Source organism: Andrographis paniculata, unplaced genomic scaffold, assembly GCF_009805555.1.
Source record: "Andrographis paniculata isolate CXL003 unplaced genomic scaffold, ASM980555v1 Contig145END, whole genome shotgun sequence".
Lineage (NCBI taxonomy): Eukaryota > Viridiplantae > Streptophyta > Magnoliopsida > Lamiales > Acanthaceae > Andrographis > Andrographis paniculata.
In genome coordinates, this window is record NW_026137419.1 from 1 (window position 1) to 12,818 (window position 12,818).

General features: G+C 59.2%; 22 non-coding genes and 1 pseudogene across 22 annotated transcripts; all 23 read right to left on the reverse strand.

Moving 5' to 3' along the window:
• Positions 1 to 385: 385 nt before the first annotated feature.
• LOC127257745 (5S ribosomal RNA) lies at positions 386 to 504 on the reverse strand. The gene has a single exon (XR_007840075.1). It is a non-coding gene; the product is annotated as a 5S ribosomal RNA (ribosomal RNA).
• Positions 505 to 789: 285 nt separating this feature from the next.
• LOC127257588 (5S ribosomal RNA) lies at positions 790 to 906 on the reverse strand. The gene has a single exon (XR_007840025.1). It is a non-coding gene; the product is annotated as a 5S ribosomal RNA (ribosomal RNA).
• Positions 907 to 1,611: 705 nt separating this feature from the next.
• On the reverse strand, positions 1,612 to 1,727 carry LOC127257579 (5S ribosomal RNA). Its single transcript, XR_007840021.1, has one exon. It is a non-coding gene; the product is annotated as a 5S ribosomal RNA (ribosomal RNA).
• Positions 1,728 to 2,383: 656 nt separating this feature from the next.
• LOC127257665 (5S ribosomal RNA) lies at positions 2,384 to 2,502 on the reverse strand. The gene has a single exon (XR_007840049.1). It is a non-coding gene; the product is annotated as a 5S ribosomal RNA (ribosomal RNA).
• A 710-nt stretch (positions 2,503 to 3,212) lies between these two features.
• Positions 3,213 to 3,331, reverse strand: LOC127257568 (5S ribosomal RNA). The gene has a single exon (XR_007840020.1). It is a non-coding gene; the product is annotated as a 5S ribosomal RNA (ribosomal RNA).
• Positions 3,332 to 4,770: 1,439 nt separating this feature from the next.
• LOC127257717 (5S ribosomal RNA) lies at positions 4,771 to 4,889 on the reverse strand. Its single transcript, XR_007840068.1, has one exon. It is a non-coding gene; the product is annotated as a 5S ribosomal RNA (ribosomal RNA).
• Positions 4,890 to 5,599: 710 nt separating this feature from the next.
• LOC127257657 (5S ribosomal RNA) lies at positions 5,600 to 5,718 on the reverse strand. The gene has a single exon (XR_007840047.1). It is a non-coding gene; the product is annotated as a 5S ribosomal RNA (ribosomal RNA).
• A 290-nt stretch (positions 5,719 to 6,008) lies between these two features.
• Positions 6,009 to 6,127, reverse strand: LOC127257672 (5S ribosomal RNA). The gene has a single exon (XR_007840050.1). It is a non-coding gene; the product is annotated as a 5S ribosomal RNA (ribosomal RNA).
• Positions 6,128 to 6,891: 764 nt separating this feature from the next.
• On the reverse strand, positions 6,892 to 7,010 carry LOC127257598 (5S ribosomal RNA; annotated as a pseudogene).
• A 288-nt stretch (positions 7,011 to 7,298) lies between these two features.
• On the reverse strand, positions 7,299 to 7,417 carry LOC127257838 (5S ribosomal RNA). Its single transcript, XR_007840137.1, has one exon. It is a non-coding gene; the product is annotated as a 5S ribosomal RNA (ribosomal RNA).
• Positions 7,418 to 7,705: 288 nt separating this feature from the next.
• LOC127257525 (5S ribosomal RNA) lies at positions 7,706 to 7,823 on the reverse strand. The gene has a single exon (XR_007839996.1). It is a non-coding gene; the product is annotated as a 5S ribosomal RNA (ribosomal RNA).
• Positions 7,824 to 8,112: 289 nt separating this feature from the next.
• LOC127257532 (5S ribosomal RNA) lies at positions 8,113 to 8,230 on the reverse strand. Its single transcript, XR_007839997.1, has one exon. It is a non-coding gene; the product is annotated as a 5S ribosomal RNA (ribosomal RNA).
• Positions 8,231 to 8,519: 289 nt separating this feature from the next.
• On the reverse strand, positions 8,520 to 8,637 carry LOC127257536 (5S ribosomal RNA). Its single transcript, XR_007839998.1, has one exon. It is a non-coding gene; the product is annotated as a 5S ribosomal RNA (ribosomal RNA).
• A 288-nt stretch (positions 8,638 to 8,925) lies between these two features.
• LOC127257768 (5S ribosomal RNA) lies at positions 8,926 to 9,044 on the reverse strand. The gene has a single exon (XR_007840116.1). It is a non-coding gene; the product is annotated as a 5S ribosomal RNA (ribosomal RNA).
• A 288-nt stretch (positions 9,045 to 9,332) lies between these two features.
• On the reverse strand, positions 9,333 to 9,451 carry LOC127257690 (5S ribosomal RNA). Its single transcript, XR_007840063.1, has one exon. It is a non-coding gene; the product is annotated as a 5S ribosomal RNA (ribosomal RNA).
• Positions 9,452 to 9,739: 288 nt separating this feature from the next.
• LOC127257541 (5S ribosomal RNA) lies at positions 9,740 to 9,857 on the reverse strand. Its single transcript, XR_007840005.1, has one exon. It is a non-coding gene; the product is annotated as a 5S ribosomal RNA (ribosomal RNA).
• Positions 9,858 to 10,146: 289 nt separating this feature from the next.
• Positions 10,147 to 10,265, reverse strand: LOC127257776 (5S ribosomal RNA). Its single transcript, XR_007840117.1, has one exon. It is a non-coding gene; the product is annotated as a 5S ribosomal RNA (ribosomal RNA).
• A 288-nt stretch (positions 10,266 to 10,553) lies between these two features.
• Positions 10,554 to 10,672, reverse strand: LOC127257782 (5S ribosomal RNA). Its single transcript, XR_007840118.1, has one exon. It is a non-coding gene; the product is annotated as a 5S ribosomal RNA (ribosomal RNA).
• A 287-nt stretch (positions 10,673 to 10,959) lies between these two features.
• Positions 10,960 to 11,078, reverse strand: LOC127257696 (5S ribosomal RNA). The gene has a single exon (XR_007840064.1). It is a non-coding gene; the product is annotated as a 5S ribosomal RNA (ribosomal RNA).
• A 289-nt stretch (positions 11,079 to 11,367) lies between these two features.
• Positions 11,368 to 11,486, reverse strand: LOC127257707 (5S ribosomal RNA). The gene has a single exon (XR_007840066.1). It is a non-coding gene; the product is annotated as a 5S ribosomal RNA (ribosomal RNA).
• A 289-nt stretch (positions 11,487 to 11,775) lies between these two features.
• Positions 11,776 to 11,894, reverse strand: LOC127257597 (5S ribosomal RNA). The gene has a single exon (XR_007840028.1). It is a non-coding gene; the product is annotated as a 5S ribosomal RNA (ribosomal RNA).
• A 289-nt stretch (positions 11,895 to 12,183) lies between these two features.
• LOC127257839 (5S ribosomal RNA) lies at positions 12,184 to 12,302 on the reverse strand. Its single transcript, XR_007840156.1, has one exon. It is a non-coding gene; the product is annotated as a 5S ribosomal RNA (ribosomal RNA).
• Positions 12,303 to 12,590: 288 nt separating this feature from the next.
• LOC127257787 (5S ribosomal RNA) lies at positions 12,591 to 12,709 on the reverse strand. The gene has a single exon (XR_007840119.1). It is a non-coding gene; the product is annotated as a 5S ribosomal RNA (ribosomal RNA).
• Between the last annotated feature and the right edge of the window lie 109 nt (positions 12,710 to 12,818).

Genomic DNA, 12,818 nt, shown 5'->3' on the forward strand with positions numbered 1-12,818 from the left:
CGGACGGAATTACTCTCGAACGCGCTACGTAGGACCCCAGCCCCAGCACCGGTCTCGGCGTCGAGAAATCGAAAAGGAATGCCTACCCTACGGGTAAAATAGGGCCGAGAGATGGGATCCGGTTCGTTCGTGCTGGTATGATCGCACCCGCTAGGGAATGCCCGCCCAAGCTAGTTACGCCGCCTCCCACGGCCGGCGTTCCATCTCGTCTTCTTCGTGGCGGCCGACCGCCACGGTAGTACGTCAGGTTCGGCCGCGGGGGACTCTCTTTACGTTGTCCTCACACTTAAGGACGGAATTACTGCGCTACGTGGGACCCAGCCCCAAGCCCGGTCTCGGCGTCTGAAAGTAAGAACAGAACGCTCAAGCCCGGGGGCAAAAAAGAGGGGTGCAACACGAGGACTTCCCAAAGGGTCACCCATCCAAGTACTACTCTCGCCCAAACACGCTTAACTTCGGAGTTCTGATGGTATCCGGTGCGTTAGTGCTGGTATGATCGCACCCACTAGGTAGTGCGCGCCCAACCTAGTTTATGGCGCCTCCCGCGGCCGGCGTTCCATCTCGTCTTCTTCGTGGCGGCCGACCGCCACGGCAGTACGTCAGGTTCGGCCGCGGGGACTCTCCTTCCGTTGTCCTCACACTTACGGACGGAATTACTGCGCTACGCGGGACCCAGCCCCAGCCCGGGTCTCGGCTCGATAAATCAAAATGTTATGCCTACCCGACGGGTAAATAGGGCCGAGGCGTCTGAAAGTAAGGATAGAACGCTCAAAGCCCGGGGGCAAAAAGAGGGTGCAACACGAGGACTTCCCATGGGTCACCCATCCTAGTACTACTCTCGCCCAAGCACGCTTAACTTCGGAGTTTTGATGGATCCGATGCGTTAGTGCTCGTATGATCGCACCCGCTAGGTAATGCGCGCCCAACCTAGTTTTGGCGCCTCCCGCGGCCGGCGTTCCATCTCGCCTTCTTGCGGTGGCCGACGCTCCACGGTAGTACGTCTGGTTCGGCCGCGGGGGACTCTCCCTTCGTTGTCCTCCACTTACGGACGAATTACTGCGCTACGCGGGACCCAGGCCCAGCCCGGGTCTCGGCGTCGATAAATCAAAACGTTATGCCTACCCGACGGGTAAAATAGGGCCGAGGCGTCTGAAAGTAAGGATAGAACGCTCAAACCCGGGGGCAAAAAGAGGGGTGCAACACGAGGACTTCCCAGGGGTGCAATACTTACGGACGGAATTACTCTCGAACGCGCTACGTAGGACCCAGCCCCAGCACCGGTCTCGGCGTCGAGAAATTAAAAAGGAATGCCTACCTTACGGGTAAAATAGGGCCGAGAGATTGGATCCGGTGCGTTCGTGCTGGTATGATCGCACCCGCTAGGGAATGCGCGCCCAAGCTAGTTATGCTGCCTCCCACGGCCGGCGTTCCATCTCGTCCTCTTCGTGGCGACCGACCGCCACGGTAGTACGTCAGGTTCGGCCGCGGGGGACTCTCCTTCCGTTGTCCTCACACTTAAGGACGGAATTACTGCGCTACGTGGGACCCCTCCCCAGCCCGGTCTCGGCGTCTGAAAGTAAGACAGAACGCTCAAGCCGGGGGCAAAAAAGAGGGGTGCAACACGAGGACTTCCCAAGTCACCCATCCTAGTACTACTCTCTCCCAAGCACGCTTAACTTCGGAGTTCTGATGGTATCCGGTGCGTTAGTGCTGGTATGATCGCACCCGTTAGGTAATGCGCGCCCAACCTAGTTATGGAGCCTCCCGCGGCCGGCGTTCCATCTCGCCTTCTTTGCGGCGGCCGACGCGCCACGGTGGTACGTCAGGTTCGGCCGCGGGGGACTCTCCCTCCGTTGTCCTCACACTTACGGACAGAATTACTGCGCTATGCGGGACCCAGCCCCAGCCCGGGTCTCGGCGTTGAGAAATCAAAACGTTATGCCTACCCGACGGGTAAAATAGGGCCGAGGCGTCTGAAAGTAAGGATAGAACGCTCAAGCCCGTGGGCAAAAAGAGGGGTGCAACACGAGGACTTCCCAGGGGTGCAATACTTACGTACGGAATTACTCTCGAACGCGCTACGTAGGACCCAGCCCCAGCACCGGTCTCGGCGTCGAGAAATCAAAAACGAATGCCTACCCAACGGGTAAAATAGGGCCGAGAGATGGGATCCGGTGCGTTAGTGCTGGTATGATCGCACCCGCCAGGGAATGCCCACCCAAGCTAGTTATGCCGCCTCCCACGGCCGGCGTTCCATCTCGTCTTCTTTGTGGTGGCCGGCCGCAACGGTAGTACGTCAGGTTCGGCCGCGGGACCCAGCCCCAGCCCGGGTCTCGGCGTCTGAAAGTAAGAGCAGAACGCTCAAGCCCGGGGGCAAAAAAGAGGGGTGCAACACAAGGACTTCCCAGGGGGTCAACCATCCTAGTACTACTCTCGCCCAAGCACGCTTATCTTCGGAGTTCTGATGGGATCTGGTGATTTAGTGCTGGTATGATCGCACCCGTTAAGTAATGCGCGCCCAACCTAGTTATGGCGCCTCCCGCGGCCGGCGTTCCACTCCCTTTCTTCGCGGCGGCCGACGCGCCACGGTAGTACGTCAAGTTCGGCCGCGGGGGACTCTCCCTCCGTTGTCCTCACACTTACGGACGGAATTACTGCGCTACGCGGGACCCAACCCCAGCCCGGGTCTCGGCGTCGAGAAATCAAAACGTTATGGCTACCCGACGGGTAAAATAGGGCCGAGGCGTCTGAAAGTAAGGACAGAACGCTCAAGCCCGGGGGCAAAAAGAGGGGTGCAACACGAGGACTTCCCAGGGGTGCAACACTTACGGACGGAATTACTCTCGAACGCGCTAGGTAGGACCCAGCCCCAGCACCGGTCTCGGCGTCGAGAAATCAAAAAGGAATGCCTACCCTACGGGTAAAATAGGGCCGAGAGATGGGATCCGTTGCGTTCGTGCTGGTATGATCGCACCCGCTAGGGAATGCCCGCCCAAGCTTGTTATGCCGCCTCCCACGGCCGGCGTTCCATCTCGTCTTCTTCGTGACGGCCGACCGCCACGGTAGTACGTCAGGTTCGGCCGCGGGGGACTCTCCTTCCGTTGTCCTCACACTTACGGACGGAATTACAGCGCTACGCGGGACCCAGCCCCATCCCGGGTCTCGGCGTCTGAAAGTAAGAACAGAACGCTCAAGCCCGGGGGCAAAAAAGAGGGGTTCAACACGATGACTTCCCAGGGGGTCACCAATCCTAGTACTACTCTCGTCCAAGCACGCTTAACTTCGGAGTTCTGATGGGATCCGGTGCGTTAGTGCTGGTATGATCGCACCCGCTAGGTAATGCGCGCCCAACCTAGTTATGGCGCCTCCCGCGGCCGGCGTTCCATCTCGCGTTCTTTGCGGCGGCCGACGCGCCACGGTAGTACGTCAGGTTCGGCCGCGGGGGACTCACCCTCCGTTGTCCTCACACTTACGGACGGAATTACTGCGCTACGCGGGACCCAGCCCCAGCACGGGTCTCGGCGTCGAGAAATCAAAGGTTACGCCTACCCGACGGGTAAAATAGGGCCGAGGCGTCTGAAAGTAAGGACAGAACGCTCAAGCCCGGGGGCAAAAAGAGAGGTGCAACACGAGGACTTCCCAAGGGTGCAACACTTACGAACGGAATTACTCTCGAACGCGCTAGGTAGGACCCAGCCCCAGCACCGGTCTCGGCGTCGAGAAATCAAAACGGAATGCCTACCCTACGGGTAAAATAGGGCCGAGAGATGGGATCCGGTGCGTTCGTGCTGGTATGATAGCACCCGCTAGGGAATGCCCGCCCAAGCTAGTTATGCCGCCTCCCACGGCCGGCGTTCCATCTCGTCTTCTTCGTGGCGGCCGACCCCCACGGTAGTACGTCAGATTTGGCCGCGGGGGACTCTCCTTCCGTTGTCCTCACATTTACGGACGGAATTACTGCGCTACGCGGGACCCAGCCCCAGCCCGGGTCTCGGCGTCAACAAATCAAAACGTTATGCCTACCCGACGTGTAAAATAGGGCCGAGGCGTCTGAAAGTAAGGACAGAACGCTTAAGCCCGGAGGCAAAAAGAGGGGTGCAACACGAGGACTTCCCAGGGGTGCAACACTTACGGACGGAATTACTCTCGAACGCGCTACGTAGGATCCAGCCCCAGCACCGGTCTCAGCGTTGAGAAATCAAAAAGGAATGCCTACCCTATGGGTAAAATAGGGCCGAGAGATAGGATCCGGTGCGTTCGTGCTGGTATGATCGCACCCTCTAGGGAATGCCCGCCCAATGTAGTTATGCCGCCTCCCACGGCCGGCGTTCTATCTCGTCTTCTTCGTGGCGGCCGACCGCCACGGTAGTACGTCAGGTTCGGCCGCGGGGGACTCTCGTTCCTTTGTCCTCACACTTACGGACGGAATTACTGCGCTACGCGGGACCCAGCCCCAGCCCGGGTCTCCGCGTCTGAAAGTAAAATAGGGCCGAGAGATAGGATCCGGTGCGTTCGTGCTGGTATGATCGCACCCTCTAGGGAATGGCCGCCCAATCTAGTTATGCCGCCTCCCACGGCCGGCGTTCCATCTCGTCTTCTTCGTGGCGGCCGACCGCCACGGTAGTACGTCAGGTTCGGCCGCGGGGGACTCTCCTTCCGTTGTCCTCACACTTACGGACGGAATTACTGCGCTACGCGGGACCCAGCCCCAGCCCGGGTCTTGGCGTCTGAAAGTAAGAACAGAACGCTCAAGCCCGGGGGCAAAAAAGAGGGGTGCAACACAAGGACTTCCCAGAGGGTCACCCATCCTTGTACTACTCTTGCCCAAGCAAGCTTAACTTCGGAGTTCTGATGGGATCCGGTGCGTTAGTGCTGGTATGATTGCACCCGCTAGGTAATGCGCGCCCAACCTAGTTATGGCGCCTCCCGCGGCCGGCGTTCCATCTCGCCTTCTTTGCGGCGGCCGACGCGCCACGGTAGTACGTCAGGTTCGTCCGCGGGGGACTCTCCCTCCGTTGTCCTCACACTTACGGACGGAATTACTGCGCTACGCGGGACCCAGCCCCAGCCCGGGTCTCGGCGTCGAGAAATCAAAGGTTATGCCTACCCGACGGGTAAAATAGGGCCGAGGCGTCTGAAAGTAAGGACAGAACGCTCAAGCCCGGGGGCAAAAAGAGGGGTGCAACACGAGGACATCCCAGGGGTGCAACACTTACGGACGGAATTACTCTCGAACGCGCTAGGTAGGACCCAGCCCCAGCACCGGTCCCGGCGTCGAGAAATCAAAAGGGAATGCCTACCCTACGGGTAAAATAGGGCCGAGAGATGGGATCCGGTGCGTTCGTGCTGGTATGATAGCACCCGCTAGGGAATGCCCGCCCAAGCTAGTTATGCCACCTCCCACGGCCGGCGTTCCATCTCGTCTTCTTCGTGGCGGCCGACCGCCACGGTAGTACGTCAGGTTCGGCCGCGGGGGACTCTCCTTCCGTTGTCCTCACACTTACGGACGAAATTACTGCGCTACGCGGGACCCAGCCCCCGCCCGGGTCTCGGCGTCTGAAAGTAAGATCAGAACGCTCAAGCCCGGGGGTAGAAAAGAGGGGTGCAACACAAGGACTTCCCAGGGGGTCACCCATCCTAGTACTACCCTCGCCCAAGCACGCTTAACTTCGGAGTTCTGATTGGATCCGGTGCGTTAGTGCTGGTATGGTCACACCCGCAAGGTAATGCGCGCCCAACCATGTTATGGCGCCTCCCGCGGCCGGCGTTCCATCTCGCCTTCTTTGCGGCGGCCGACGCGCCACGGTAGTACGTCAGGTTCGGCCGCGGGGGACTCTCCCTCCGTTGTCCTCACACTTACGGACGGAATTACTGCGCTACGTGGGACCCAGCCCCAGCCCGGGTCTCGGCATTAAGAAATCAAAGAGTTATTACTACCCTACTGGTAAAATAGGGCCGAGGCGTCTGAAAGTAAGAACAGAACGCTCAACCCCGGGGGCAAAAAAAAAAGGGTGCAACACGAGGACTTCCCAAGGGGTCACCCATCCTAGTACTACTCCCGCCCAAGCACGCTTAACTTCGGTGTTCTGATGGGATCCGGTGCGTTAATGCTGGTATGATCGCACCCACTATGTAATGCGCGCCCAACCTAGTTATGGCGCCTCTCGCGGCTGGCGTTCCATCTCGCCTTCTTTGCGGCGGCCGACGCGCCACGGTAGTACGTCAAGTTCAGCCGCGGGGGACTGTCCCCCCGTTGTCCTCAAACTTACGGACGGAATTACTGCGTTACGCGGGACCCAGCCCCAGCCTGGGTCTCGGCGTCGAGAAATCAAAACGTTATAGCCTACCCGACGGGTAAAATAGGGCCGAGGCGTCTGAAAGTAAGGACAGAACGCTCAAGCCCGGGGGCAAAAAGAGGGGTGCAACACGAGGACTTCCCAGGGGTGCAACACTTACGGACGGAATTACTCTCGAACGCGCTACGTGGGACCCAGCCCCAGGCCGTGGCTCGGCGTCGAGAAATCAAAAGTAATGCCTACCCAATGGGTAAAATAGTGCCGAGAGATGGGATCCGGTGCGTTCGTGCTGGTATGATCGCACCCGCTAGGTAATGCCCGCCCAAGCTAGTTTTTCCGCCACCCACGGCCAGCGTTCCATCTCGCCTTCTTTGCGGCGGCCGACGCGCCACGGTAGTACGTCAGGTTCGGCCGCAGGGGACTCTCCTTCCGTTGTCCTCACACTTACGGACGGAATTACTGCGTTACGTGGGACCCAGCCCCAGCCCGGGTCTCGGCGTCGAGAAATCAAAAAGTTATTCCTACCCTACGGGTAAAATAGGGCCGAGGCGTCTGAAAGTAAGAACAGAACGCTCAAGCCCCGGGGCAAAAAAGAGGGATGCAACACGAGGACTTCCCAGGGGGTCACCCATACTAGTACTACTCTCGCCCAAACACGCTTAACTTCGAAGTTCTGATGGGATCATGTGCGTTAGTGCCTGTACGATCGTACCCGCTAGGTAACGCGCGCCCAACCTAGTTATGGCGCCTCCCGCGGCCGGCGTTCCATCTCGCCTTCTTTGCGGCGGCCGACGCGCCACGGTAGTACGTCAGGTTCGGCCGCGGGGGACTCTCCCTCCGTTGTCCTCACACTTACGGACGGAATTACTGCGCTACGCGGACCCAGCCCCAGCCCGGGTCTCGGCGTCGAGAAATCAAAAAGTTATTCCTACCTACGGGTAAAACAGGGCCGAGGCGTCTGAAAGTAAGAACAGAACGATCAAAGCCCGGGGGCAAAAAAGAGGGGTGCAACACGAGGAATTCCCAGGGGGTCACCAATCCTAGTACTACTCTCGCCCAAGGACACTTAACTTCGGGGTTCTGATGGGATCCGGTGCGTTCGTGCTGGTATGATCGCACCCGCTAGGGAATGCCCGCCCAAGCTAGTTATGCCGCCTCTCATGGCCGGCGTTCCATCTCGTCTTCTTCGTGGCGGCCGACCGCCACGGTAGTACGTCAGGTTCGGCCGCGGGGGACTCTACCTCCGTTGTCCTCACACTTACGGACGGAATTACTGCGCTACGCGGAACCCAGCCCCAGCCCGGGTCTCGGCGTCGAGAAATCAAAAAGTTATTCCTACCTACGGGTAAAACAGGGCCGAGGCGTCTGAAAGTAAGAACAGAACGCTCAAAGCCCGGGGGCAAAAAAGAGGGGTGCAACACGAGGAATTCCCAGGGGTCACCAATCCTAGTACTACTCTCGCCCAAGGACGCTTAACTTCGGGGTTCTGATGGGATCCGGTGCGTTCGTGCTGGTATGATCGCACCCGCTAGGGAATGCCCGCCCAAGCTAGTTATGCCGCCTCTCACGGCCGGCGTTCCATCTCGTCTTCTTCGTGGCGGCCGACCGCCACGGTAGTACGTCAGGTTCGGCCGCGGGGGACTCTCCTTCCGTTGTCCTCACACTTACGGACAGAATTACTGCGCTACGAGGGACCCAGCCCCAGCCCGGGTCTCGGCGTCGAGAAATCAAAAAGTTATTCCTACCCTTCGGGTAAAATAGGGCCGAGGCGTCTGAAAGTAAGAACAGAACGCTCAAAGCCCGGGGGCAAAAAAGAGGGGTGCAACACGAGGAATTCCCAGGGGTCACCAATCCTAGTACTACTCTCGCCCAAGGACGCTTAACTTCGGGGTTCTGATGGGATCCGGTGCGTTCGTGCTGGTATGATCGCACCCGCTAGGGAATGCCCGCCCAAGCTAGTTATGCCGCCTCTCACGGCCGGCGTTCCATCTCGTCTTCTTCGTGGCGGCCGACCGCCACGGTAGTACGTCAGGTTCGGCCGCGGGGGACTCTCCTTCCGTTGTCCTCACACTTACGGACGGAATTACTGCGCTACGAGGGACCCAGCCCCAGCCCGGGTCTCGGCGTCGAGAAATCAAAAAGTTATTCCTACCCTTCGGGTAAAATAGGGCCGAGGCGTCTGAAAGTAAGAACAGAACGCTCAAAGCCCGGGGGCAAAAAAGAGGGGTGCAACACGAGGAATTCCCAGGGGTCACCAATCCTAGTACTACTCTCGCCCAAGGACGCTTAACTTCGGGGTTCTGATGGGATCCGGTGCGTTCGTGCTGGTATGATCGCACCCGCTAGGGAATGCCCGCCCAAGCTAGTTATGCCGCCTCTCACGGCCGGCGTTCCATCTCGTCTTCTTCGTGGCGGCCGACCGCCACGGTAGTACGTCAGGTTCGGCCGCGGGGGACTCTACCTCCGTTGTCCTCACACTTACGGACGGAATTACTGCGCTACGCGGAACCCAGCCCCAGCCCGGGTCTCGGCGTCGAGAAATCAAAAAGTTATTCCTACCTACGGGTAAAACAGGGCCGAGGCGACTGAAAGTATGAACAGAACGCTCAAAGCCCGGGGGCAAAAAAGAGGGGTGCAACACGAGGAATTCCCAGGGGGTCACCAATCCTAGTACTACTCTCGCCCAAGGACGCTTAACTTCGGGGTTCTGATGGGATCCGGTGCGTTCGTGCTGGTATGATCGCACCCGCTAGGGAATGCCCGCCCAAGCTAGTTATGCCGCCTCTCATGGCCGGCGTTCCATCTCGTCTTCTTCGTGGCGGCCGACCGCCACGGTAGTACGTCAGGTTCGGCCGCGGGGGACTCTCCTTCTGTTGTCCTCACACTTACGGACGGAATTACTGCGCTACGCGGGACCCAGCCCCAGCCCGGGTCTCGGCGTCGAGAAATCAAAAAGTTATTCCTACCCTACGGGTAAAATAGGGCCGAGGCATCTGAAAGTAAGAACAAAACCCTCAAGCCCGGGGGCAAAAAAGAGGGGTGCAACACGAGGACTTCCTAGGGGGTCACCCATCCTAGTACTACTCTCGCCCAAGCACGCTTAACTTCGGGGTTCTGATGGGATCCGGTGCGTTAGTGCCGGTATTATCGCACCCGCTAGGTAATGCGCGTCCAACCTAGTTATGGCGCCTCCCGCGGCCGGCGTTCGGTCTCGCCTTCTTTGCGGCGGCCGACGCGCCACGGTAGTACGTCAGGTTCGGCCGCGGGGGACTCTCCCTCCGTTGTCCTCACACTTACGGACGGAATTACTGCGCTACGCGGGACCCAGCCCCAGCCCGGGTCTCGGCGTCGAGAAATCAAAACGTTATGCCTAACCGACGGGTAAAATAGGGCCGAGGCATCTGAAAGTAAGAACAAACCCTCAAGCCCGGGGGCAAAAAAGAGGGGTGCAACACGAGGACTTCCCAGGGGGTCACCCATCCTAGTACTACTCTCGCCCAAACACGCTTAACTTCGGGGTTCTGATGGGATCCGGTGCGTTAGTGCTGTATGATCGCACCCGCTAGGTAATGCGCGCCCAACCTAGTTATGGCGCCTCCCGCGGCCGGCGTTCGGTCTCGCCTTCTTTGCGGCGGCCGACGCGCCACGGTAGTACGTCAGGTTCGGCCGCGGGGGACTCTCCCTCCGTTGTCCTCACACTTACGGACGGAATTACTGCGCTACGCGGACCCAGCCCCAGCCCGGGTCTCGGCGTCGAGAAATCAAAAAGTTATTCCTACCCTTCGGGTAAAATAGGGCCGAGGCGTCTGAAAGTAAGAACAGAACGCTCAAAGCCCGGGGGCAAAAAAGAGGGGTGCAACACGAGGAATTCCCAGGGGGTCACCAATCCTAGTACTACTCTCGCCCAAGGACGCTTAACTTCGGGGTTCTGATGGGATCCGGTGCGTTCGTGCTGGTATGATCGCACCCGCTAGGGAATGCCCGCCCAAGCTAGTTATGCCGCCTCTCACGGCCGGCGTTCCATCTCGTCTTCTTCGTGGCGGCCGACCGCCACGGTAGTATGTCAGGTTCGGCCGCGGGGGACTCTACCTCCGTTGTCCTCACACTTACGGACGGAATTACTGCGCTACGCGGAACCCAGCCCCAGCCCGGGTCTCGGCGTCGAGAAATCAAAAAGTTATTCCTACCTACGGGTAAAACAGGGCCGAGGCGACTGAAAGTAAGAACAGAACGCTCAAAGCCCGGGGGCAAAAAAGAGGGGTGCAACACGAGGAATTCCCAGGGGGTCACCAATCCTAGTACTACTCTCGCCCAAGGACGCTTAACTTCGGGGTTCTGATGGGATCCGGTGCGTTCGTGCTGGTATGATCGCACCCGCTAGGAATGCCCGCCCAAGCTAGTTATGCCGCCTCTCATGGCCGGCGTTCCATCTCGTCTTCTTCGTGGCGGCCGACCGCCACGGTAGTACGTCAGGTTCGGCCGCGGGGGACTCTCCTTCCGTTGTCCTCACACTTACGGACGGAATTACTGCGCTACGCGGGACCCAGCCCCAGCCCGGGTCTCGGCGTCGAGAAATCAAAAAGTTATTCCTACCCTACGGGTAAAATAGGGCCGAGGCATCTGAAAGTAAGAACAAAACCCTCAAGCCCGGGGGCAAAAAAGAGGGGTGCAACACGAGGACTTCCTAGGGGGTCACCCATCCTAGTACTACTCTCGCCCAAGCACGCTTAACTTCGGGGTTCTGATGGGATCCGGTGCGTTAGTGCCGGTATTATCGCACCCGCTAGGTAATGCGCGTCCAACCTAGTTATGGCGCCTCCCGCGGCCGGCGTTCGGTCTCGCCTTCTTTGCGGCGGCCGACGCGCCACGGTAGTACGTCAGGTTCGGCCGCGGGGGACTCTCCCTCCGTTGTCCTCACACTTACGGACGGAATTACTGCGCTACGCGGGACCCAGCCCCAGCCCGGGTCTCGGCGTCGAGAAATCAAAAAGTTATTCCTACCCTACGGGTAAAATAGGGCCGAGGCATCTGAAAGTAAGAACAAAACCCTCAAGCCCGGGGGCAAAAAAGAGGGGTGCAACACGAGGACTTCCTAGGGGGTCACCCATCCTAGTACTACTCTCGCCCAAGCACGCTTAACTTCGGGGTTCTGATGGGATCCGGTGCGTTAGTGCCGGTATTATCGCACCCGCTAGGTAATGCGCGTCCAACCTAGTTATGGCGCCTCCCGCGGCCGGCGTTCGGTCTCGCCTTCTTTGCGGCGGCCGACGCGCCACGGTAGTACGTCAGGTTCGGCCGCGGGGGACTCTCCCTCTGTTGTCCTCACACTTACGGACGGAATTACTGCGCTACGCGGGACCCAGCCCCAGCCCGGGTCTCGGCGTCGAGAAATCAAAAAGTTATTCCTACCCTACGGGTAAAATAGGGCCGAGGCGTCTGAAAGTAAGAACAGAACGCTCAAGCCCCGGGGCAAAAAAGAGGGATGCAACACGAGGACTTCCCAGGGGGTCACCCATACTAGTACTACTCTCGCCCAAACACGCTTAACTTCGAAGTTCTGATGGGATCATGTGCGTTAGTGCCTGTACGATCGCACCCGCTAGGTAACGCGCGCCCAACCTAGTTATGGCGCCTCCCGCGGCCGGCGTTCCATCTCGCCTTCTTTGCGGCGGCCGACGCGCCACGGTAGTACGTCAGGTTCGGCCGCGGGGGACTCTACCTCCGTTGTCCTCACACTTACGGACGGAATTACTGCGCTACGCGGAACCCAGCCCCAGCCTGGGTCTCGGCGTCGAGAAATCAAAAAGTTATTCCTACCTACGGGTAAAACAGGGCCGAGGCGTCTGAAAGTAAGAACAGAACGCTCAAAGCCCGGGGGCAAAAAAGAGGGGTGCAACACGAGGAATTCCCAGGGGGTCACCAATCCTAGTACTACTCTCGCCCAAGGACACTTAACTTCGGGGTTCTGATGGGATCCGGTGCGTTCGTGCTGGTATGATCGCACCCGCTAGGGAATGCCCGCCCAAGCTAGTTATGCCGCCTCTCATGGCCGGCGTTCCATCTCGTCTTCTTCGTGGCGGCCGACCGCCACGGTAGTACGTCAGGTTCGGCCGCGGGGGACTCTACCTCCGTTGTCCTCACACTTACGGACGGAATTACTGCGCTACGCGGAACCCAGCCCCAGCCCGGGTCTCGCCGTCGAGAAATCAAAAAGTTATTCCTACCTACGGGTAAAACAGGGCCGAGGCATCTGAAAGTAAGAACAGAACGCTCAAAGCCCGGGGGCAAAAAAGAGGGGTGCAACACGAGGAATTCCCAGGGGGTCACCAATCCTAGTACTACTCTCGCCCAAGGACGCTTAACTTCGGGGTTCTGATGGGATCCGGTGCGTTCGTGCTGGTATGATCGCACCCGCTAGGGAATGCCCGCCCAAGCTAGTTATGCCGCCTCTCACGGCCCGCGTTCCATCTCGTCTTCTTCGTGGCGGCCGACCGCCACGGTAGTACGTCAGGTTCGGCCGCG